The sequence below is a fragment of the Gorilla gorilla genome, chromosome 10 (genome assembly GCF_029281585.2).
Source record: "Gorilla gorilla gorilla isolate KB3781 chromosome 10, NHGRI_mGorGor1-v2.1_pri, whole genome shotgun sequence".
In the NCBI taxonomy this organism is placed as follows: Eukaryota; Metazoa; Chordata; class Mammalia; order Primates; family Hominidae; genus Gorilla; species Gorilla gorilla.
Window position 1 is genome coordinate 119,562,642 of NC_073234.2, and position 24,871 is coordinate 119,587,512.

The following is a 24,871-nucleotide window of genomic DNA, read 5'->3' on the forward strand; positions in this document are numbered from 1 at the left end:
TTCACATCTTTGTGTATTGTCCTCCCCTGGGGTATGGGCTGGACTTATCGACTCACATCTTTTTTTTTTTTTCCATTTTTATCTATTTATTTATTTTGCTTTTCTCTATTTTTCTTCTATTATATAGGTATTTTAGGCTTTTCCTTTTTAAAATTCTCTACAACTATTATGATTTTAAGAAGGGGAAGAGTTAGAAGCATTTACAGACTTTTCACAACAATGACCCTGCCTGGTAAGTCCCTTTTTTCCCCTCCTTGTTTTCTCACACTTTGCGGTTAATGGGTTTTAAGATTTGTGTTGCTTTCCCCAAATATCCACCAATTTGTTCATCTTAACAGCTCCATCCAGACATAGAATACAAAAAACCGTAGGAAAGTGTCACAGCACCTCTCAAAGTTCATCAAAGTGCCTCTCAAATTATCAAAGAACTATTATCTTGCTGTTTGAAAGGCAGTGACGGGTTGTTTTTCCTTTTTTTAAATTTTTTTATTACTTTTTTTGTAGAATTGCTCTAAGCTGTGTCAAGAACAGCCACAAGACAGGAAGGAGGTTGTCCTCCATTCCCCCTCCATTTGACACAGGGCTACACATAGAGCTGCCATAAAAAGTCTGGTCCTTTGGTCCCTAAATAGCTGAAAGAGCGACAGATAGAGATGCTCAGTGGCCTCCCAGCTATCCCCTGTGGACCAGGCCTGCTTCAGGTGCTTGTAGGCTGGAAAAGCAGCATCTCCTACCAGTTCCCAGCCCTTCAGCCTCACGTCTGGTCTCATGTTATTTTGTTTTAAAGTTGCTATGTGTGTGTGCGTGTGGGTTTTTTTTTTCATTTTTCTTCATCTTCTTATTTATGTCATATATATTCCCCCAAATATGTGACCTCTTAACTCCATAAGTGCTCTTTTTCTTGAAGAAATGTTAGAGTCACACAGACAGTGTCTGGAGTCTTCAGCTTGATTGATATTGGCTAATATGTCAAGGGTGTCATCCAACAGTTCTCATTTATAAATAGAGAGAGAGAGATTTGTTTATTTATTTAATTTGGTTTGAAGTTCTGATATACATGTGCAGGTTTTTAAATGGAGCCCGTTCAGCATCCTGCCCTGTTCGAGTCCTGCTCTCCCGCGGGAGATGCTCCCACGGGTGCTCAGTCCAGGCAACTGGTGCCTTTGTGCCGCTTCAGCTGCACCTGGAGCCTCTTCATGCTGACCTGGAAGCCGTTCATGGCCTGGATGGCGGTCTGCGCGCTGGCCGGGTTATCGAAGCTCAGGAAGCCTGTGGGTGGAGGAGTTTATTGGACACTGTCCTCCCTGACAGGAGGGGGCCTGGCAGCTTGAGGGCACAGGGTGTCGGGCTGGGGAGAGAGAGGAGTGCCAGGGCAACTTACTCCTAGTGAATGAAATTCAGCAGGCAAAATGGGAGGTCACTTCTAATATTAGATTACAAAATAACCATGAATTCCATCTTGGGTCACCTTTCTCTCTCTCTCATTCTGTCTCACTGTGTGTGTGTGTGTGTGCGTGTGTGTGTGTGTGTGTATCTCTATATCTATTGATCTATCTGTAGATAGATCTATATATTTATATATTTATATCTATAGTCATATAGAGAGATATAGATATGTATAGATATAGATAAATAGAATAAGGAACTGATGTCTCCAGCCAACAGCCAGCAAGAAGCTGAATTCTGCCAACAGCCAAGTGAGCGAGCTTGGAAGTGGGTCTTCCTCTGCCTGAGTGTTGAGATAGCCACAGCCCAGCTGATAACTTGATTGCAGCACTAAAAATCTCTGAACCAGAGCCACTCCCAAATTCTTGGCCCGCTGAAACTGAGATAGTATTACTAAATGTTTGGTGTTTTAAGCCATTGAGTTTTGGGGTAATTTGTTACACAGCAATAAATAACAAATACAACTTCATTGTCTAACAATTTGAAATGATTAGAAAACATGTCATAAAATAGAATATTGTCCTGCTATAAAAATATTTTCAAAGAATTTTTTAAAACATGGGAAGATGTTGAGAATAAAGCAAACTATAAAGAGATACAATATGATCCCAATTCATATATATAGGAATACTCACAGAGAAAAACTGCAAGTAAATATGTTGAAGGTCAACAGTTTTCTCTGTAAAACAGAATAGGTGCTCAATGCATTCTTGTTGATTTCAGTTAAGAACTCATTCATTTGGTCCATTTTTATTGAACATCTGCAGTGTGTCAGCCAGGCCCTGGGGAGACAACGGAGACAAAAAACCAAGTCCCTGCACTCATGGAACTTACTTCTTGGTGAGCTCTCCTGATGGTTTCTTCTATAGCAGTGGGGATGGAGGTGGAAAGATGGAGTGCAGTGAATGGATTGATGATACATTTCAGGGGTAGAACATTTTGGTGCAAAAAAGGAATAAGGCCAGGTGGCTCACACCTGTAACCCCAGCATTTGGGGAGGCTGAGACAGGCAGATCGCTTAAGCCCAGAAGTTCAAGACCAGCCTGGGCAATATGGCAAGACCCTGTCTCTACGAAAAATTTAAAAATTAGCTGGGCATAGTGGCACGTGCCAGTAGTCCCAGCTACTTAGGAGGCTGAGGTGGAAGGATCACTTGAGCCTGGGAGGTTGAGGCTGCAGTGAGCCATGTTCACATCAGCCTGGGCAAAAGAGCAAGACTTTATCTCAACAAAAAAACAAACAAACAACAACAACAACAACCAAAAAGGGAATAGTGAAGAAATGGGGTTTACTCTTAGGTGGTTGGTTTGGGTAATTTGAGTGGATGATAGGTTGGGCTGTGGAGTAGACTGTTTGGTTTTGTGAAAGTTGTCAAAATCAAAATGGAGTCACTAATTTTAAGAAAACCCTAAGAAGTTATCTCTTTCTTCATGGCAAAGTCCATGAAGAAAGGATCTCCTGCTTGTGTACCTGATAACAAAAAAGACTCCACAAAAACTACAACCTTGCCCAAAAAGTGTTTCTGCAAGAGCATCTGTCCAGCAGCTGCCTGCCCAACCTTGGACCAGTATCACCCTTGTTATTGATCTTTGTAGCCAAAGACAATTATTTCAAAACAATTTTGTAATCCTTCTCATTTTTTTCTTTAGAAACCTTTGTCTTCCTTTTCCTCCCTGAATACTCACATAGTTTACAATGGCATGTGTTTTCCCATTGCAGCGCTCTATTCCCAAACATCATCTTCTTTTAGAGGGCCCCTCTCTGTTTGTTATTTAGGTTGATAAATTAAAATCCTGCTGCTACTAATTACCAGCTGAGTGATCTTGGGTCCACAGGCTACATAATTTGTGTGCCTCAATTTCCTCTGCAAATTGATGACCTTCCTCATCCACTTTGCAGATAACAAGGTAATTCACAGAGTTGTTGAGAGGCATGAGTTAGTATAAAGATCTTCAAAGAGAGCCTCGCACATTGAAAAATAGCTAAGATTATTAGCCATTATTATTATTGCTTTACAACTGTTGAGATGAGGATTACTAAAAAAGAAATCAAAATTAAGAATGTGAGTATTTAAAAAGTGTAGTTATTAATTTTTCTCTATTACAGTAGAATCATGCCACCTATTAAAGTTTACCTAGTTTAACAGTTATGGGAGTAATTGATATACTATGTGATAATTAACACTGTGGATTAGAGGTGCCCAAAGGAAGGAATAAAAGAGCAGTAAATTTTAATAAGGACTGTAGGAAATACCCTAGAAGGAAAGGGTGCTGAGGCAGGCTGAGCCTGGAGGGGAAGAAACTGCAGAGGGAAGTGGAGGGGAGAAAATGGGGGGCCAGAGACATCCCTTCCACCTCTGAAGCCAGGGTGACTCCTCAGGCTGTTCAGTGGCTCCAAGCACTGAAAAGGTGATGATGCCATATCTACCCCTATGTAATTCAAAATAAAAAGGATGCTTCACTGTAGAGTATGTGGATAGAAGTCCCACAGAGCTCTGGCTTTTCTCATGATGGACAATTTTCTATGTTTCTCAATATCAAATTCTTTTTTTAAAAAATTCCTTGCTTTGCTGATCCCCAAGCACATTCTTGGTTTGCTTAATCTGTAATCCCACCCGGAAAGTTGTGGCAACTGACTCCTCAGCCCTTGCCATTTGCTTGGCTGACTCCTATACACCCCTCAGATAATTTAGCTTAGCTATCACCTCATCCAGGAAGCCTTCCCTGATCCTCCAAGACATGGTCTTGTAGTTACATCCATCTCTCTCACTAAAGCAGGGGTCCCCAACCCCTAGGCCATGGACTGTTAGCGGTCCATGGCCTGTTAGCGGTCCATGGCCTGCTAGGAACCAGGCTGCACTGCAGGAGGTGAGTAGCGAGTAGGTAAGCAAGCGAAGCTTCATCTGTATTTACAGCTGCTCCCCGTCGTTCACATTACTGCCTGAGCCTCGCCTTCTGTCAGATCAGCAGCAGCATTAAATTCTCATAGGAGCGTGAATCCTATTGGAACTGCTTATGCGAAGGATCTAAGTTGTATGCTCCTTATGAGAACCTAATACCTGATGATCTGTCACTATCTCCCATCACCCCCAGGTGAGACTGCCTAGTTGCAGGAAAACAAGCTCAGGGCTCCCACTGATTCTACATTATGGTGATAATTATTTTGTTATATATTACAATGTAATAATAATAGAAATAAAGTGTACAATAACTGTAATGCATTTGAATCATCCTGAAACCAACTCCCCTCCCCAACCACCACCATCCGTGGAAAAATTGTCTTCCATGAACCTGGTCTCTGGTGCCAAAAAGGCTGGGGACTGCTGCACTAAAGCACATTTCCCTGTGGAATTAAATTCTTTTTTTTGTTTGAGACAGGGTCTCTCTCTGTCTCCCAGGTTGGAGTCTAGTAGTACGATCATGGTTCACTGCAGGCTCAAGTGATCCTCTCACCTCAGCCTCCAGAGTAGCTGGCACTACAGGCATGTACCACCATGCCTGGTTAATTTTTTTTTAATTATTTTTTGTAGAGACAGAGTCTCCCTATATTGCCCAAGCTGGTCTTGAACTCGTGGACTCAAGTGATCCTTCCACCTTGCCTTCCCAAAATGCTGGGATTACAGGTGTGAGTCACTGTGCCTGGCCTGGAATGTAAATTTGTGGAGAGCCAGACCATATCTGTCTTTTTCATCCTTGCACCCCCTGTGCCTAGAACAGTGCCTGGCTCAAAGCTGAATAAAAGTGTACTAAATGAATAAATTATTGAAAGAGTGATCCCACTCCACCCCACCTCCCCTGATTCCTTCACCTCCAACAAACACCTAGACAGAGTTATCCCACAGGCTCGGTGTAGGTCACTCCCACCCGTCTCCAGAGCCCTTACACTTCTGCTGCCTCAAAATCAGAGATCTTCCCACCTGTATGCCTCCAGTTCCACACTGATTGAGTTTAATGAGAACCCATTCAAAGGATAAAAAATTATAAGCACAGACAGAATTTCCACAACTGAATTTTCTGAGCCTAGGTGATAAAGTTGAAAAAACAAAGCATTTACGACCTCACTCTGAGGGGGTCTCTGAGTTTTATGAACTATTAAGTAAAGGATTTTCTGCAAACTGCCTCTTCCCAACTTGGCACAATCCTGTCTTAATCACTTTCCCAAATAGGGTTTTCCTGGCTGGAAATGCTCCCCCCACTTTGTTTGCCTATAATCAGTCACAGATTCAACAGCAGAATTGCTAAGAAATTATTATTATTATTATTTTTTGAGATGGAGTCTCACTCTGTCGCTCAGGCTGGAGTGCACTGGCATGATCTCAGCTCACTGCAACCTCCGCCTCCCGGGTTCAAACAATTCTCATGCATCAGCCTCCTGAGTAGCTGGGATTACAGGTGTCCGCCACCATGTCCGGCTAATTTTTATGTTTTTAGTAGAGACGGGGTTTCACCACGTTGGCCAGGCTGGTCTCAAACTCCTGACCTCAAGTGATCTGCCCACCTTGGCCTCCCATTGCTGGGATTACAGGCGTGAACCACTGCACCCAGCAGGAATTGCTAAAAAATTCTTGAGACCATCTAGCTCAAAGGTTAGAAACTCCTATCCAGTTGCCTTTGTAGGCAGCATACTTATTTTTATTTCACCTATACAAGTCTGGGGGGTTTCTACCCCAAACTTTGAGAGGGATTTAAATGTATTTTGGGGAAAGCCATGGCTTCTTTCCTTTCCCTCAAGCCCCACCACCAACCCCTGGCTTCTACCAGGCTATTTCTCAGTTTATGTTACCAACCTGGCCTCTGATGACAGATCTGAGTTTTGGCCACTGAGGCGGGTTCAACCTCCAACCCATTCCAAAAATTCCTTCCCCAGCTGTCTCATGTAGGGATGTCCTTGCCTTCCAAGCCCAGTTCAAGTCCCAGACCTCCTCTGGGAGACCCATCTCTATTCCCAGCCCCACCTTGCCTTTTCCTGCCTTTCCCTTCCATTTTTCATGTTGTCACTGGTGCTCACTTCACAGGTGCAGAGACAGTAAACTCTGAAGAGGCCTGCTGCTGTTTTTCATCCAGAATAGGCTTCCCTCTTCTTCTGGGAAATGTACATTTCCCTGACTCTAATTGTGAGGTTCCCATGGGAACAGAGAGCAGACCACTCTCTTCTGACAGATCCCATCCCCTTGGCCCCTGGTGATTGGTGCAGGATTGGGCACCTGATTCAAGCCAGGGCAGACATGAGCCTCTACTGCCCCACTGGATACAGTCTTTGAACCAGGCCAGAACCCTTACCCAGGGTTTGTAAACTTGACCCCAGGGAGAGCAAGTGTCAGTCCCTTTCTGGTATCAAAGCTGGGTGGAGCTGCCCTGGTGGCTGTTGCTTGACTTGCCACCAGTCCTGGGGAAAAAGCTAAAACACTAAGAGAATAGCAGAAAGGAGAGACAGAGGAGAAACTCTGCAGAATTCAATCTCTAGTTCTCCATTTTGTCTAAGCTAGTACTGGTTGCATCCTATGTCAGGTATGGTCCCAGACATAATAACTAAAAGAGAAGTTAGTTTCATTCATTGTGATACTGCTTGACATCTCCTGTCATCTGAGTTAACATATATCACCTCTGGCCGGGTGCAGTGGTTCACACCTGCCATCTCAGCACTTTGGGAGGCTGAGGTGGGTGGATCACCTGAGGTCAAGAGTTTGAGACCAGCCTGGCCAACATGTGAAACCCCGTCTCTACTAAAAATACAAAAATTAGCCAGGTGTGGTGGCACACTCCTGTAATCCCAGTGGAGGCTGAGGCAGGAGAATTGCTTGAACCTGGGAGATGGAGGTTGCAGCGAGCCGAGATCGTGCAACTGCACTTCAGTCTGGGTGACAGAGCGAGACTCCGTTTCAAAAAAAAACAAAAAACAAACACATATCACCTCTTAGATAATATGCAATGCAAAATAAATTATTGCAAGGCTTATAGTTAGTGACACAAGGCTAGGATCCCAGAGAGAACCCAGGATGAGAAGTACGCAGAGCTTGAGGGACACAAAAGAGGACTTCAAAAAGGGGAGGCACTTCTGAACTAGGCTTTACATTTTTAAGATATTCAGCTAAAAAAAATGTTTTTTTACATTTTATGGCACTAAAATAGAGCTTTTACAGGACACCTGATCATTTAGAAAACTATTAGGTAGGTGGGGCATGGTAGCTCATGCCTGTAATCCCAGCACTTTGGGAGGCTATGGTGGGAGGATTTCTTGAGCCCAAGAGGTCGAGGCCACAGTGAGCCAAGATTGTGCCACTGCACTCCAGCCTTGGCAACCAGAGTGAGACCCTGTCTCAAAAAAATCAAAAAAGGCCAGGTGTGGTGGCTCATGCCTGTAATCCCAGCACTTTGGGAGGTTGAGGCAGGCAGATCAAATGAGGCCAGGAGTTCAAGACCAGCCTGGCCAACACAGTGAAACTCCATCTCTACTAAAAATACAAAAATTAGGTGGGTGTGATGGCACATGCTTGTAGTCCCAGCTACTCGGGAGGCTGAGGCACAGGAATCTCTTGAGCCTGGGAGACGGAGGTTGCAGTGAGCTGAGATTACGCCACTGGTGACAGAGGGAAACTGTCTCAAAAAAAAAAAGAAAGAAAACTATTATGTAGAATCCCTACCTAATATGAAAAATGAAAGAAAGAAGAAAAATGAAAGAAAAATGAAGGTGAGTAGCAGGGCAAGAGCAGGAAATGCTGGGTGGATAACAAGAAGGACTGTGATTTGGACCGCGATAAGGTTGCTCACTGAGCAGCGGAAAGTTCTCTAATGGGCAGATCCAAGGGGCGGTTCAGCTTGGAAGGGCTTCTAGGAGCAGAAGTGGCCTAAAGACTGTTGTGCTGGCTCTCCACTTCCTTATATTTCAACTGTTGCTCTAGACCAGAGAGCAGCAAACCTTCTTTCAGGGGCAGATAGTAAATACTGTAAACTTTGCATTGCGACAACTCTGGGTGTGGTGGTGTGCACCTGTATTCCGACATCTTACACTAAATTGATTCCAAATGCCCTATTCATGGCCCTCTTGCCTGACAGCTGCCTCCACTACCTCCAACAGTGGCAGAAGTCAGTGGCCATGTTTGTTTAAGGATCTTAGCACTGTAATCATGGCAGGCACTTATAAAAATAATTGTCAATATAGTCGATAGAGTAGATTTCTCTTGTGAATACAGCACACACTTGTCTGCCCAGCATGCCTTTTCACTCTTCTTTCGGTGACATTGCTCTCCTTCTTTGGGGATAATTGCTTTTCCCCCACCTCCAACCACATGGTCCTAGAGGGTGCAGCCAATCCTATTACACGGATACTTGACGCAAGCCAGGCTGATTACAGTACCTCACCTCCCCCAGCCACAGGGATTAGCTTGAGGAGTGGGCCAAATCAGGCCAAATAGGATCATTCTATTGGGTTTTAAAATCTAGATCTAGTGGAAGAAAAAGCAAACATTTACTTTGCTCCTAGGTGATAAAGTCATGATGTGACCCAGAATTCCCAACAGATACCTCCCTTGAGATATAGAAAATACTTGTCTACATAGGAAAGGTAATTGAGAGAAATGATGGCAGGGGGAAAGGGGGAGGTGGGGGGAGTTGAGGAAGGGGCACTTAATCCCTGAAGATCCCTGAGCTTCTCTAGTTCCTCTTTACCTAAGGCTGAATTGTTGAGCTTCAATTCTGAGAACTACTCTAGTATCCAATAAGTCACTCTTATCTTTCTTTTTCTTCCCTTCTGTAAGTTTGAATTCAGTTTCTGTTGCTTGCAATCAGAGTCTCAGTGAATATATAAATTGTCTGGGATCTATTTTGGTTTTGCTTGAAGAGCATTTCGGGAATAAAAAGCCTGAAGTTTGGGAACAAACTTCAAGAACCAGTCATTTTCAAGAGGACAGTAGAAGAGAGAAAAAGTTTTAAGTAAGAAAGAGTGTATTTGTTATCCCTTATAATAATAACGGCCTGTCATTACCTATGAGGTGGGTATTATCTCTATTTTACAGGAGAGAAAACTGACTCAGCAAACCAAACAGCTAGAAAATGACCGGTTGTGAATTCGGACATGTCTGATTTCAAAGCTTAAACATTTCACCAGGTTAGAATATGTTCCTGGCATGAAAGGAAAACTATCCTTTAATCTAATATGTTTTCAGAAAATACCTTAAATCTAATGTTGGAACTGGAAATTCCTGCTCCATATCCCTCATTAATAGTTAGTCAACTACACATGCATTCATTCGGAGACATCCGTAGGAATTACAGCAGAATCTACTGACTCATTCATTCCTGGTACTCTGAAAGAAGTTCAGATAATTTATCTGGCAGGAGCCAGACCTGGGAAAAGGCCCGTTCAAAAGTCTATCTGAAGATATATACACCCACTATGCACCCACAACAATTAAAATTAAAAAAAAAAAATTTTTTTTAAGTGTACCTGAAGGCAAAACAATGAAAAAATTCTTACCTATCTAGGGCAGGGGTTGGCAAACTACGGCCTGCAGCCCCGCTGCCTGTTTTTGTAAAGAAAGTGGTACTGGAACACAGCTACATCTTTCATTTATGTATTGTCTTTGCTGCTTTCCTGCTACAATGGCAGCAGAGTTGTTGCAATGCAAAGTTTACGATATTTACTATCTGCCCCTGACAGAAAAAGTTTGCTGCCCTCTGGCCTAGGGCAACAATTGAAATATAAGGAAGTGGAGAGCCAGCACAACAGTCTTTAGGCCACTTCTCTTCCTAGAAGCCCTTCCAAGCTGAACCGCCCTTGGATCTGCCCATCAGAGAACTTTCTGCTGCTCAGTGAGCAACCTTATCGTGGTCCAAATCACAGTCCTTCTTGTTCCCCACCCGATGTTTCTTGCTGTTGCCCTGCTACTCACCTCCATTTTTCTTTTTCCATGTCCATAGCCCAGGTGTAAATCTTACCTCTGCCTCCTACTCCCTAAGGTGGTGGTCCCTAACCTTTATGGCACCAGGGACCAGTTTCATGAAAGACCATTTTTTCCATGGGCAAGGGATGGGAGGGATGGTTTTGTGATGATTCAAGTGCATTACAGATATTGTGCTCTTTATTTCTATTATGATTACATTATAATATATGATGAAATAATTATACAGCTCACCATAATGTAAAATCAGTGGGAGTCCTGACCTTGTTTTCCTGAAACTAGGTGGTCACATCTGGGGATGATGGGAGACAGTGACTGATCATCAGACATTAGATTCTCATAAGGAGCCCACTACCTGGATCCCTCACATGCGTAGTTCACAACAGGGTTTGTGCTTCTGAGAGAATCTACAGCCCCGCTGATCTGACAGGAGGTGGAGTTCAGATAGTTCCTAACAGGCCACAGGCTGGTACCAGCCAGTGGCCCAGGTATTTGGGAACCCTGCCCTAAGGCATCTATTCACCTCTGCCCAGCCCTGTGGCCTCCTCCTTCTTCCAGCTGCAGAACTCAAGCCCTACCTACTCTTGAGTTTGGCCAGTGAGGAGAGGTACCAACAGAACAAAGAAGAGAAGAAATCAAGTTTGGGTGTTTATTTCCCTGGCTTCTTCCTGCTGGGCCGCTGCCTCCCCCTACCCAAGCCTGTAGCCCTGGTGGGGCCACCCCCAACTCCCCTACTCTCCACAGACTCTGAAATGCATCCTTCCCTTTGCTTTCTCACACTTAGGTGTCAAGTGGTTTCTGGCTGTTGTTACCATAAGGAACTACACTGGCTCTTACTGGTTTTCCTAAACCTGCTCACATCTGTGTAATAGTCCCTCTATTAGTTATCAATTGTTGTGTAAAGTATTACTCCCAAAACTTAGTGCCTTAAAACAGCAAACATTGGCTGGGTGCCGTGGCTCACGCCTGTAATCCCAGCACTTCAGGAGGCCGAGACGGGTGGATCACCTAAGGTCAGGAGTTTGAGACCAGCCTGACCAATATTGAGAAACCCCATCTCTACTAAAAATACAAAAAATTAGCTGGTTGTGGCGGCGGGTGCCTGTAATCCCAGCTACTCTGGAGGCTGAGGCAGGAGAATCGCTTGAACCCGGGAGGTGGAGGTTGCAGTGAGCCAAGAATGCTCCATTGCACTCCAGCCTGGGCAACAAGAGTGAAACTCCATCTCAAAAACAAAAACAACAACAACAAAAAAAAACAGCAAACATTTATTATGTCACACAGTTTCTCAGGGTCAAGAATCTAATAGCAACTTTGCTGAGAGGTTCTGGTTCCAACTCTGTCATGAAGTTTTGGTCAAACTGTTGGCCGAGGATGCAGTCATCTGAAGGCTTGAGTGAGGCTAGGGGATTCACTTCCAAGTTTTCTCACATGGTTGTTGGGATCTTCCCAGTACCTTGACAGTACCTTCTCAGTACCTTGACACAGGGGGCTCTCCAAAGAGTTTCTCACAGTGTAGCTGGCATGAGACAGAGTAACCAAGACGTATTTTATAGCCTCATCTTGCAAGTAGCATTGACAAGGTAAAAAAATCAGTTATTCTTATATGTGTGGGTCTGTTTCTGGACTCTCTATTCTGTTCTATTGCTGTATTTTTCTGTCTTTATGCTGATATCACACTGTCTTTTTTCTTTTAACTTTTCTTTTCTTTTATTGAGACAGGGTCTCACTTTGTCATCCAGGCTGGAGTACAGTGGCAAAATCACAGCTCACTGCAGCCTCAGCTTCCTGGGCTCAAGCAATCCTCCTACCTTAGCCTCCAGGGTAGCTGGGAATATAGGTGCACACCACCATACCCAGCTAATTTTTTTGTATTTTTTGTAGAGATGGGGTTCTGCCATGTTGCCCAGGCTGGTCTCGAACTCCTGGGCTCAAGTGATCCTCCTGCCTCAGCCTCCCAAAGTGCTAGGATTACAGGCATGAGTGACCACACCCAGCCTTCTTCTTCAACTTTTATTTTAGAATCAGAAGGTACATGTGCAGATTTGTTACAAAGGTACAGTTCATCATACTAAGGTTTGGGGTATGATTGAACCCATCACACAGGTAACAAGCATAGTACCCTACAAGTAATTTTTCAGCCCTTACCCCTTTCCTTTTCTCCCCTCTCTAGTAGACATCAGTGTCTATTGTTCCCATCTTTTTTGTTTGTTTGTTTGTTTGAGAGAGTCTTGCTCCATCACCCAGGCTGGAGTGCAGTGGTGTGATTTTGGCTCACTGCAACCTCCACCTTCCAGGTTCAAGCTATTCTCCTGCCTCAGCCTCTCGAGTAGCTAGGACTACAGGCATGTGCCACCAGGCCCAGCTAATTTTTGTACTTTTAGTAGAGACAGGGTTTCACCATGTTGGCCAGGCTGGTCTTAACTACTGGCCTCAAGTGATCCACCCGCCTCAACCTCCCAAAGTGCTCAGATTGCAGGTGTGAGCCACCATGCCAGGCCTCTGCATGAATTTTAGAATCACTTTGTCTTTTGTTTTTTCTTTACAAAATAGCCTGCAGTAATTTTCATTAGCATTAAATTAACAGCAATTTGGAGAGAATTGACATCTTGATAATACTGAGCCTTCTGACCTATGAACACAGTATATCTCTCCATTTGTTAAAATCATCTTTATCTCAGCAATGTTTTATAGTTTTCACTGTTTAGGTCTTGCAATTCTTTGTCGGATTTTCATAATTAAAAAAATAATTGGAGTTTATAAGGAGAACTAGCTGGAATGATCATTTTAATTTTGAAGTAGGTGAAGAACATTTCTATTTGGTAGGCACATTTATTTTTATATTTTCCTCTTATATCAAAAATTTAAATACAGGCCAGGCACAGTGGCTCATGCCTGTAATCCCAGCACTTTGGGAGGCCGAGGTGGGCAGATCACTTGAGATCAGGAGTTTGAGAACAGCCTGGCCAACATGGCAAAACCCTGTCTCTACTAAAAAGAATACAAAAATACCCTGTCTCAAAACAAAAATTTTTTTTGATTAAATACAGATTCAAGGGCAACTGTAGGTCTTATTTTGCAAAGTATATGAACATTCACATTCTGAATGCAAGGAAGGACAATGACATCTAAAACAAAATTGTTCATTTTCTCAAAGTGCAAAAGCAGCTCACATGGTTAAAAATTCCATTTTTTTCCATGAACATTGCTGCTGCATTTTACACATGAATAACTGGAATTATGGTTCTTTAGCTTAAGATGACTGTATTTCTTGATGAATGTGATATTTTTCTTTGCTCACTCAAACTTTATACATGACACGATTAAATATTAACATACTACCATTCTTCTAAATAAAACATTTTAAATGTATTTAAATTAGGTATACAGGAGAGTGGGATTACAAGACTGAATGTTTAATGTGAAAATTGTAGCTATCTGTTTTTACTTAATTGAGTGAGTTTAGAATAGTAGTGGCCGGGCATGGTGGCTCACGACTGTAATCCCAGCACTTTCAGAGGCTCAGGCGGGCGGATCACCTGAGGTCTGGAGTTCGAGACCAGCCTGACCAACATGGAGAAATCCTGTCTCTAAAAATATAAAATCAGCTGGGTGTGGTGGCAGATGCCTGTAATCCCAGCTATTTAGGAGGCTGAGGCAGGAGAATCGCTTGGGCCTGGGAGGTGGAGGTTGTGGCGAGCCAAGATCATGCCATTGCACTCCAACCTGGGCAGCAAGAGCGAAACTCTGTCTCAAAAAAAAGAAAAAGATTAGTAATATCACTCATTCTTTGTAAAGTTTTTGTTGTTGTTGTCTTGGGTTTTTTGTTCATTTGTTTGTTTGTTTTACTGTAACTTATTTTGCTTCAGCCATTAGGATCACAGAAAATTACCAGGGTCTTGGGCTGTCCTGAGATTTGGAAGTCCAGAAGACTTAAATTTTCATAATTTTTTAATCTATTGAAAATGGTATTGTTTTTCTAATTTTAGTGTCTGATTGTTCATTGCTAGTACATAGGAATTTTTGTAGAAATAGCTTGTATCCTGCAATTTCACTTATTTTAGTAGCTTTTTTTGTAGACGCCATTGGGTTTTCTACAAGAATGATCATGTTATCTCTGAATCAACACAATTTTACTTCAACCTTTTTGATATAAATACCTTTTATTTCTTTTCCTTGGCTACAGTCTTCAATATAATGTTAAGTACAAGTGGTAAGAGCAGACATTCTCCCCTTATAACTAATCTTAGGGGGAAAACATTTACTTGGTAGCCATTAAGTTTGATGTTACCTGTAGGTTTTTGATAAACACCCTAGAGCAAGTTGAGAAGTTCCCTTCTACTCCTACTTTGGGGAGATTTTGTTTTTGTTTTTATTTTTAGACAGGAACCTCCCTTGCCCAGGCTGGAATGCCTTGGCACAATTACAGTTCACTGCAGCCTCCACCTCCCAGGCTGAAGCAATCCTCCCACCTCAGCCTCCAGGGTAGCTGACTACAGGTTCACACCACCACACCCAGCTAATTTTTGTATTTTTTATAGAGATGAGGTCTCGCCTTGTTGCTGTGGCCAGTCTCAAACTCCTGGGCTCAAGCAATCTGCCTGCCTCAGCCTCCCAAAGTGCTGGGATTACAGAATTGAGCTACTGTGTCCAGCCTAGAATTTTTTTTTTTTTTTTTTGAGACAGAGTCTCGCTCTGTTGCCCACGCTGGAGTACAATGGCATGATCTCGGCTCACTGCAACCTCCACCTCCCGGGTTCATGCCATTCTCCTTCCTCAACCTCCTGAGTAGCTGGGACTACAGGTGCCCGCCACCGCACCCGGCTAATTTTTTTGTATTTTTAGTAGAGACAGGGGTTCACTGTGTTAGCCAGGATGGTCTCGGTCTCCTGACCTTGTGATCCGCCCACCTTAGCCTCCCAAAGTGCTGGGATGACAGGCATAAGCCACCGCGCCTGGCTAATTTTTTTTTTTTAATCATGAATCTGTCAGATTCATCATATCTTTGGTAGTTTGTGCTTTCAAGGAATTTGTCTATTTCACCTAAATTGTTGAATTTATTGGCATAAAGTTGATAATAATATTCCCTTATCCTTTTAATAAATGTCCTGATGTTACCTCTATTATTATTATTATTACTATTTTGAGATGGAGTTTTGCTCTTGTTGCCCATGCTGAAGTACAATGGCACAATCTCAGCTCACCGCAACTTCCGCCTCCTGGGTTCAAGCAATTCTCCTGCCTCAGCCTCCCAAATAGCTGGGATTACAGGCATCCGCCACCATGCCTGGCTAACTTTGTATTTTTTGTAGGGATGGGGTTTCTCCGTGTTGGTAAGGCTGGTCTCAAACTCAAGACCTCAGGTGATCTGCCCGCCTGGGCCTCCCAAAGTGCTGGGATTACAGGTGTGAGCCAACCGCGCCCATCCCTACCTCTATTATTCTTAATACTAATAATTTGTTTTAGGCTGAGTGCAGTGCCTCGTGCCTACAATCTCAGCACTTTGGGAGGCCAAGGCAGGAGGATTGCTTGAGCCAGGAGTTCAAGACCAGTCTGGGCAACATGGCGAAATCCCGTCTCTACAAAAAATACAAAAATTAGCCAGGCATGGTGGTGCACACCTGTGGTCCCAGCTAATTGGGAGGCTGAGGCAGGAGGACTGCTTGAGCCCAGGAGGCTGAGGTTGTAGTGAACTGAGATCATGCCACTGCACTCCTGCCTGGGTGACAGAGTGAGACCCTGTCTCGAAAAAAAAAAGTATTTTATTACTTTTCTTCCTGATCATTCAGCTAGAGATGTATTAATGTTATGGCTTTTCTCAAGGAATCAGCTTTTGGTTGTATTAATGTTTATTGTTTTCCTGTTTTCCATTTTACCGATTTTGGCTTTGATCTTTATGGATCCTTCTACTTACTCAAGGTTTAATTTGCTTTTCTTTTTCTAGTTTCTTAATATGAAAACTGAGTCATTGATTTCACACCTTTCTTCTTTTATAATGTAAATATTTATTATTCCAAAATTCCTTCTAAATTCTGCTGCACTATACAAACTTTGATATGTTGCATTTTCATTTTTATTTAGTTTGAAATACTTTCCCATTTCCATTTTGATTTATTCTTTGATCCAAGGGTAAGGGTGCTTTATTTAGTTTCCAAATATTGATATTGATTGCTAATTTAATTTCATGTGTTCAGAAAATGCACTTTGTAGGAAGTGAATTCTTTTAAATTTGTTGAGACTTGTTTTATGGCCCAGAATATGCTCTATCTTGGTAAATGTTCTGTGTGCACTTGAAAAGAATTTGCATTCTGCTCTTGTTGGGTGGAATGTTCTATAAATGGCAATTAGGCCAAGTTGATTCATAATGCTATGTCAGTAAACAAAATTAAAGGAACTGTATCAGTCCATTTTTACACTGTTGATAAAGCCATACCCGAGTCTGGGTAATTTATAAAGAAAAAGAGGTTTAATGGATTCACAGTCCCACATGGCTGGGGAGGCCTTACAATTATGGCAGAAGGTGAAAGGCATGTCTTACATCATGGCAGGCAAGAGAGAATGACAGCCAAGTGAAAGGGGAAACCCCTTATAAAACCATCAGATCTTGTGAGACTTGTTCACTGCCACAAGAACAGCATGGGGAAAACCGCCCCTATGATTCAATTATCTCTCACTGGCTCCTTCCTACAACACGTGGGAATTATGGGAGCTACAATTCAAGATGAGATTTGGGTGAGGACACAGCCAACCACATCAGGAATCTCTAAAAAAGTATTGAATATGGAGAATTCCAAAAAGCCTGATGAAGGATACAATTTTTGTATGTTAGAATTATTTTGTATTTCAAGTTAAACTGTTTTCCCCAGCCATATTTGTTCCTACTGTTTTTTTTACCTTCAGCCTGTTGTTGACATAAAGAAATAAACTGAGGCAAAAACAGGTAAATATTTATATGGGCCAAGGTTGAGGACTGCAGCCTGGGAAACACTTCCAAATTACCTTGGGAAGTGCCCTGGAGAATAAAAAAGTGGCTCGAGGTTTTAAAGAAAAAAGGATGAATCAGGAGAGGGGGCAATTACAAAAGTTATTTGTCAGGAATTCTCATTGGTTTAGAGAAATAACATTGGTTAGTGATTGGCTGTATATTACTGAACTATATATAGGGTATGAGTTATGGTGTCCAGCCTGTGGCATCGTTAGGTTAATTTATAGCCATTTATGGTGACACTCAGTCTAGAGTCTATACATAACAGGAGGATTGAAGAGATGATTACTCAGTTACTCAGCTGGAGGTGGGGAAATGGGACTTGACTGCTGCCTCACTCCTATGCCTCTCTGGGCCTGATCACCTTCCTCAGATAAAAAGTTTTCTTTTTGGCTGGGTGCAGTGGCTCATGCGTGTAATCCCAGCATTTTGGGAGGCTGAGGTGGGTGGATCACCTGAGGTCAGGAGTTCGAGACCAGCCTGACCAACATGGATAAACCCTATCTCTACTAATAATGCAATATTAGCTGGGCATGGTGGCAAATGCCTGTAATCCCAGCTACTTGGAAGGCTGAGGCAGGAGAATTGCTTGAACCTGGGAGGCGGAGGTTGCCATGAGCCTAGATCACACCATTGCCCTCCAGCCTGGGCAGTAAGAGCAAAACTCCATCTCAAAAAAAAAAAAAAAAGTTTTATTTTCTTTCTCACTGGCATGATTTCCTGCTGGATGTGAGGAAGCACAGAAGAGCCTACTCCCAGCTAAGGTTGTGGGCTTGCTTTTCAGATCTAGGTCTCTGTCATGTTTTCCCAAAGGCCCCCAGTCATTTGGCTAGCTTTCCTCTTTTCTTCTGAGCTGACAAGGGGTAACAGAATCACAAAAGTGAGAACATTGTAAGGGTTTCAGAAATCTTATCAAAATCTAATCATAAATTACAAATTCCCTTTCGGTTCTGCTTACCCAACATTGATGTTGCAGGAGGCTCGAAGTATAGAGAGAAGTAAGATATAGCCCTTGCTATAAAGAAAGGATCATCAAATTTCTTCTGTAAAGGGCCAGATAGTAAATGTTTTAGGCTCTGGGATATAAAGCCTATTTCTTGTGATATAATAAGAAACATATATTTGGTCTTTACCCCTAGTTCCTGGCACATAGCTCTTGGAACCTTGGAACCTCTGAAGGGATAAATGTCTATTTATATGCTAATGAGATGACTGAAGGCTAGGGCTTCCTAAGCAGTCTTAGGACCAAGGCTGGTTGCCAGGGGAAGCAATCATGTAAGTACAGGTTGGAACTTTTAGTCCCACCCCGCCAACCTCCAGGGAGAAGAAAGAAGCCAAATGTTGAGTTGATCATCAGTGGCCAATGATTTAATCAATTGTACCTATGTAATGAAGCCTCCATAAAAACACCAAAGGACTGGGTTTGAAAATATTTTTTTTTTAGACAGGGTCTCACTGTCACCCAGGCTGGATTGCAGTGATACAATCATGTCTCACTACAGCCTCTACCTCCTGGGCTCAAGTGATTCTCCCACCTCAGCCTCCTGAGTAGCTGGGACTACAGGTGCCTGCCACCAGGCCCAGCTAATTTTGTATGTTTTGTAGAGACAGGGTTTTGCCATGTTGCCTGGACTGGTCTCAAACTCCTGGGCTCAAGTGATCCGCCTGCCTCAGCCTCCCAAAGTGCTGGAATTACAAGGGTGAGCCACCGTACCTGGCCTGAAGTGCTTCTTGATAGCCAAACACATGGAGGTACCTGGATGGTAGAGCTCCCAGAGAGGGCATGGAAGCTCCGTGCCCTTTCTCATAAGCCTTCTGATGCATCTCTTCCATCCATCTGTTCATTATATCTTTTATAAGAAATGGATAAACATAAGTAAAGTGTTTCCCTGAGTTCTATGAGCTGTCCTAGCAATTTAGTTGAACCCAAGGGGGACCATGGTAACTCCAGTTTATAGTGTTGCCAGACTGAGCTGGGGCCTGCTTGCCTGGCACAGTAAGGCCAAACATCCATGCTGAGATTTTGCAGTGAGAGAAAGGAGGGCATTTATTTGCAGTGTGCCATGCAAGGAGAATCTGGCAGTTCATGCTCAAGATCTGACCTCTGCAAACCAAGGGTTTTTAAAGGTACAGGTAAATTTCAGGAAAGCAGAAGTTACAGGCAAAATTGTAAACCAATACTTGGAAGTTAAACATCAGTTTGGCCTAAAAAAGCAGGATATCCTCAACCAAGGCCTTACAGGTCATGGGTCAATTAAAAGATTTTCTGATTTGCAATTGGTTAGGGAAGGAAAGCTTCATCTAAAGACTTGGGGTCATCAGAAAACAATGTTAGGTCTGGCCCATGGGCGTGACTTCCTCCTGGCCCCTGAGGAAGAAATTTAGAACAAAGAATGGCAGCCAGAGTTCAGTCCTCAGTGTTCTCCCCTTATCTGAGGTCTGTGTGCCAGTGGATCCATTTGGCAGGGGTCTGGATTTCTAAAGAACAACTCAGGGCTATTTGTTAACATGTTATCTTTAGTTTCTATAGAGAACCAAACATCTCATGACTCTAACTTCCTTGGCTGTTGTTTTAAGCTACCGTTACCTTTTTGCTTATTAAGTTGCTCATTTACTTCTCAGGGCTAGCTAGGTTCCCAGGATTTCCCTTAAATGAACTCAAGATTTGCCTTTATTTCCATGCTTGAGGGTGCCTAGCGGGGACCTCTGTTCCTTCTCAATAGCTGATTGGCTGGAAGCACTAATCACAACCTTGGGCTTGCAACTGGCATCTAAAGCAGTCTTATGGGACTGGGTCCTCAACCCATGGGATCTGATGCTATCTCTAGGTAGATAGTGTCAGAATCGAATGGAATTACAGGATGCAAAGCTGGTGCCTGACGAGAATTCCTTGGTGTATGGAGAAAAACCCACACACATCTGGTGTCAGAAGTGAAGTATTGAGTGGTGTGAGTAGAGAGAAAAACCACTGAGTAGACAAAGTGGTTTAGGCTGCTGGGAGAGGACTGCTTGTCTGTCGGCCAGGACATTTCTCAGCTGGACTAGTGAGATGATTACTTTATTCTCTTAAACCTCCAAGGCTCAGATGATGCCGTGCATGACTCCAGGGAGCACCATTCACTTAGACTATAGTGAATAGCACCCCCTGCAGCTGTGCAACATGGTGGCTCAGGCCAGTTTATACACCTGTCATATTCTCTCTCTCCACTTTATCCCCATCACCACCCCATACGACCACCACCATGCTCAGAAAACCCTTGCCTAGCACGCTCCTGGACTATTCATGTCAAAACAACTGTGGGAAATGATGCAAATAGCAACATTAATATCCACAAGCTAAAATACAGCATGGCTTCATTTTCTTCTTGTTTCCTTTCTCTGTGATATCAAGTTGTGTTTCTGGCTGTGAGAAAGACACTCACCCATCCAGTCCCAAAGAATGGACTTACAGGCACGAAGAACAGCAAAAGTGAGACTTTTTTTTTTTTTTTTTTGAGATGGAGTTTCACTCTTGTCGCCCAGGCTGGAGTGAGTGCAGTGGCACAATCTTGGCTCACTGCAACCTCTGCCTCCCGGTTCAAGCAATTCTCCTGCCTCACCCACCCGAGTAGCTGTGATTACAGGCACCTGTCACCACGCCCAGCTAATTTTTGTATTTTTAATAGAGATGGGGTTTCACCGTGTTGGCCAGGCTGGTCTCGAACTCCTGACCTCAGGTGATCCACCTGCCTCAGCCTCCCAAAGTGCTGGGATTACAGGCGTGAGCCACCATGCCCGGCCTCCAGTGGTATTTCTGGATCCAGCTTCTGTGTGGTGACCAACTGGGTGTGACAATAGCTTAGTTAGTGAGCAATAGAAAATAATGAAAAGAGTCACACACAGTCAGCCCACAAATTCCTGCAACACTGGAGGCAGACAGGTTGTAGGATACTGGGTTCCCTTATGTTCCTAAGTCATCTTATTGTGTGTCTTATTTTCCACTTGAGGCTGTTCTTTGTGGTAATTTTAATATGACTTATCTTGCCTTAAACATTTAGAGTTGGAAGGAAGGGACAGAATGTATTTTGCCCTGGGCCCTCACCTGCTGGGGAGGACTACTAGCCACAAACCCTCCCTAAAGATAACTATGAGCACAGGGTAAGCATGCATTCCAAGCGTGACTTAATGAGAACTCTGTAATGTACCAAGAAATAAAAAGATAAGCATAGACTGACACAAAGATCAAAAGGGCAGATGAACTGTCAACTTCCAAATCAGTTTTTCCTCCAAAACGTATGTTTAAAAATCTTTACTGGTAACAAGCCTGAAGTATTTTGATTTTGTGACCTCATATGTAAGCTTATCGCCAACTCTGAAGGCTTAGGTCTGCTGGCATGGGTTCCATCCTTCCTTAGTGAATAAAGTACCACTTATTGAATTGCCTCTATTGGTTCCTGGAGTGCCTCTGAGTTCTTGGAGTTCTCTGGAATTCAAGAGTCTGTTCAGTCCAATACAGCTTAGGGCAGGGGACTCCAACCACTGGGCCATGGACCAGTACTGGTTCATGGAACTGAGAACTGAGAAGCACAGCAGGAGCCGAGCAGCACAGCAGGAGACGTACAGCAGGCAAGCGAGCAAAGCTCACCTGTATTTACAGCTGCTCCCTAACGCACACATTACCATCTGAGCTCTGCCTCCTGTCAGATCAGCAGTGGCATTAGATTCTCATAGGAATATGAACTTTATTGTGAACTGTGCATGTGAGGGATCTAGGCTGCATCTAAGTTGCATGCTCCTTAGGAGAATCTAATGACTGATGAAAGCATCCCCCCATCCTGCTCCCATCTGTGGAAGAATTATCTTCCACAGAACCAATCACTGGTGCAAAAAGGCTGGGAACCTCTAGTTTAGGGAATTAAAAAATGGCCCAAGACAAGTAAGTTGTAGAGCCATGTGAGAAAACATTTTAAATGGTCCATTTTTAAGGCATGATAAATCTAAGTACATGGTGAAACCCCATCTCTACTAAAAACACAAAAATTAGTCAGGTGTGGCGGCTCACGCCTGTAGTCCCAGCTACTCAGGAAGCTGAGGCATGAGAATCACTCAAACCCAGAGGCAGAGGTTGCAATGAGCTGAGATCACGCCACTGCACTCCAGCCTGGGCAACAGATTGACACTTGGTCTCAAAAAACAAACAAACAAACAAAAACCAGAAATACCATTGGAGAGAATGTTTCCAAGTCCTCAGGACAGGCTGAACTGATAAAGTGGAGGTTGAGAAAAAAAATTTGAGGTGAGACTTGCCCTGCCCATCTCATGGAATTTCTGTAGGCCAGATCCTCTCAATTCTGACCAAAGTGTGGCCAACCAAACTTGGAGCTGGGGGAAACTGGGAAAGCTGAGACATTCCCTAGGGCAAACAGATACCAGTTGCTCAAGGTAGAACTAAGGGTCAGAATGGACCAGGGTCCACTCAAGAAGATGGGCTGTGGAGGTACTGAAGACGGCAGACAGAAACAATTAGTGGGGGTATGGTATTAGCATTTTCCTGAGAAGCAGAACCAATAGGAGATAGAGAGAAATGAGGAGTTTTTTAAAATTTTTTAATTTTTATTTTTTATAAGTTTTATTTTGATCTTTTCCACTTCTGTGTCGCTACTGAAACATTTTAAATGCTTCCTATACCTTCTTGAACTTATGTATTAAAATCATTTTTTATTTTTATTTTTTCATATATTGGATTTATTTATTTATTTATTTATTTATTTATTTATTTTATACTTTAAGTTCTAGGGTACATGTGCACAACGTGCAGGTTTGTTACATATGTATACATGTGCCATGTTGGTGTACTGCACCCATCAACTCGTCATTTACATTAGGTATATCTCCTAATGCTCTCCCTCCCCCCTTCCCCCCACCCCACAACAGGCCCTGGTACGTGATGTTCCCCACCCTGTGTCCAAGTGTTCGAAATGAGGAGATTTATTATGAAAATTGGCTCACACAATTATGGAGGCCTTCAAGAAGTCCCACAATATCTGCCGGGTGCGGTGGCTCACGCCTGTAATCCCAGCACTTTGGGAGGCCAAGGCGGGTGGATCACCTGAGTTCAAGAGTTCCAGACCAGCCTGGCCAACATGGTGAAACCTTGTCTCTACTAAAAATACAAAAAAAAAAAAAAACATTAGCTGGGCGTGGTAGCATGCGCCTGTAGTCCCAGTTACTCAGGGAGGCTGAGCAATTCAAGGAGAATTGCTTGAACCCAGGAGGCAGAGGTTGCAGTGAGCCAAGATCGTACCACTGCACTCCAGCTTGGGTGACAGAGGAAGACTCTATCTCAAAAAAAAAAAAAAAAAAGAAGAAGAAGAAAGAAGAAGTCCCACAATATGCCATCTGCAAGCTGGAGAAACAGCAAAACTGATGATGTAATTCAGTCCCAGTATGAAGGCCTGAGAACCAGGAATTCTGATATCAGAGGGCAGGAGAAGATGGATATCCCAGCTGAAGAAGAGAGAGGGATAAAGAAAGTGAGGGAGACAGAGAGAGAGAATTTGCCCTTCCTCCACTTTTCTTGTTCTATTTGGCCCTCAACACATTGGATGATGCCACCCACACTGGGGAGAGTGGATCTGCTTTACTCAGTCTACTGAGTCAAATGCTAATCTCTTCCAGAAACACCCTCACAAACACACCCAGGAATAACGTTTACCAGCTACCTGGGCATCCCTTAGCCCAGTCAAGTTGACACCTAACATTAACCATCACAGACATGGAAAGTGGCAAACCCTGGAGATCTGCAGCATATGTCAGAATCCAAAACCTCAGCAAGGTTGGTAAAAGAGGGCAGAGGCAAAGAGAATCAGACTTAAGTATTGCCAGAGAGCTCATCAATTTTCTGCTTTAGATCTCAGGGCAGGAAAGGCCCAGGGCTTGTGAAATATTTGGAGCCTGTAAAAATATCTGGGACCTTGAAAAACAGTATTGCTCTAAAATACAGCTCAAGACCAGCCTGGGCAACATGGCAAAAACCACCATCTCTACAAAAAGTACAAAAATTAGCTGGGTGTGGTAGCTTGCACTTGTCCCAGCTACTCAGGAGGCTGAGGTGGAAGGATTGCTGGTCTGGGAGGCAGAGGTTGCAGTGAGCTGAGATCACACCACTGCCCTCTAGCCTGGGTGACAGAGCTGTCTCAAAAAAAAAAAAATTAATAAAATATAAAGAGAAAATTTCAAAATATAAGTTAATAAATGTGAAACAAGTGTGTATAAAGCACTTCATTCTTGTCAACTTCATTAATTGTTCAATATTGCATTCATAAAAATTTCCTTATATTGGGAAATAAATTGCAAATTAGCATACTGGTGAAGGGCATGAACTGTGAAGCCAAATTACCTGTGTCCAAATTCTGGCTCCACTCTTTACTGTGTAACTTGCAGCAAGTTACTCAACATCTCTGAGCTTCAGTGTCCTCATTCTTTCTAATCCCATAAATAAATTATATCACTAACCTCATAGTTTTTTTATTTTTCTTGAGACAGAGTCTCGCTGTGTCACCCAG

The 24,871-nt window shown here is 43.2% G+C and overlaps 1 long non-coding RNA gene across 1 annotated transcript; it reads left to right on the forward strand.

Moving 5' to 3' along the window:
• Window positions 1-125: 125 nt before the first annotated feature.
• LOC134756585 (uncharacterized) lies at window positions 126-23,533 on the forward strand. The gene is made up of 3 exons (XR_010129409.1): window positions 126-232; window positions 2,214-2,286; window positions 23,241-23,533. It is a non-coding gene; the product is annotated as an uncharacterized lncRNA (long non-coding RNA).
• Window positions 23,534-24,871: the final 1,338 nt, after the last annotated feature.